Source organism: Phoca vitulina, unplaced genomic scaffold, assembly GCF_004348235.1.
Source record: "Phoca vitulina isolate PV1807 unplaced genomic scaffold, GSC_HSeal_1.0 scaffold36, whole genome shotgun sequence".
Taxonomy (NCBI): Eukaryota; Metazoa; Chordata; class Mammalia; order Carnivora; family Phocidae; genus Phoca; species Phoca vitulina.
This window is the reverse complement of record NW_022589739.1, coordinates 17,704,158-17,705,513: the sequence shown is the minus strand read 5'-3', so window position 1 is coordinate 17,705,513 and position 1,356 is coordinate 17,704,158.

Here is a 1,356-nt window from a genome sequence, read left to right as displayed (position 1 = left end):
CGCAGAAATGGACCCTCAACTCTATGGTCCACTAATTTTCGACAAAGCAGGAAAGAATGCCCAATGGAAAAAAGACAGTCTCCTCAACAAATGGTGTTGGGAAAATTGGACAGCCCATGCAGAAGAATGAAACTGGACCATTTCCTTACACCACACACAAAAACAGACTCAAAATGGTTGAAAGACCTCAATGTGAGACAGGAGTCCATCAAAATCCTAAAGGAGAACACAGGCAGCAACCTCTTCGACCTCAGCCACAGCAACTTCTCCCTAGAAACATCGCCAAAGGCAAGGGAAACAAGGGCAAAAATGAACTATTGGGACCTCATCAAGATAAAAAGCTTTTGCACAGCAAAAGAAACAGTCACCAAAACCAAAAGACAACCGACAGAATGGGAGAAGATATTTGCAAATGACATATCAGATAAAGAGCTAGTATCCAAAATCTATAAAGAACTTATCAAACTCAACACTCAAAGAACAAATGATCCAATCAAGAAATGGGCAGAAGACATGAACAGACATTTTTCCAAAGAAGACATCCAAATGGCCAACAGACACATGAAAAAGTGCTCAACATCGCTTGGCATCAGGGAAATCCAAATCAAAACCTCCATGAGATAGATACCACCTCACACCAGTCAGAATGGCTAAAATTAACAAGTCAGGAAACGACAGATGTTGGCGGGGATGCGGAGAAAGGGGAACCCTCCTACACTGTTGGTGGGAATGCAAGCTGGTGCAGCCACTCTGGAAAACAGTATGGAGGTTCCTCAAAAAGTTGAAAATAGAGCTACCCTACGACCCAGCAATTGCACTACTGGGTATTTACCCCAAAAATACAAATGTAGGGATCCGAAGGGGTACGTGCACCCCGATGTTTATAGCAACAATGTCCACAATAGCCAAACTATGGAAAGAGCCAAGATGTCCATCGACAGATGAATGGATAAAGAAGATGTGATATATATATACAATGGAATATTATGCAGCCATCAAAAGGAATGAAATCTTGCCATTTGCAACAACTTGGATGGAACTGGAGGGTGTTATGCTGAGCGAAATAAGTCAATCAGAGAAAGACATGTATCATATGATCTCACTGATATGAGGAATTCTTAATCTCAGGAAACAAACTGAGGTTTGCTGGAGTGGTGGGGGGTGGGAGGGATGGGGTGTCTGGGTGGTAGACATTGGGGAGGGTATGTGCTATGGTGAGTGCTGTGAATTGTGTAAGACTGTTGAATCACAGACCTGTACCTCTGAAACAAATAATACATTATATGTTTAAAAAAAAAAAAAAGAAGAAGAAGAAGAAGATAGCAGGAGGGGAAGAATGAAGGGGGGGAAATCGGA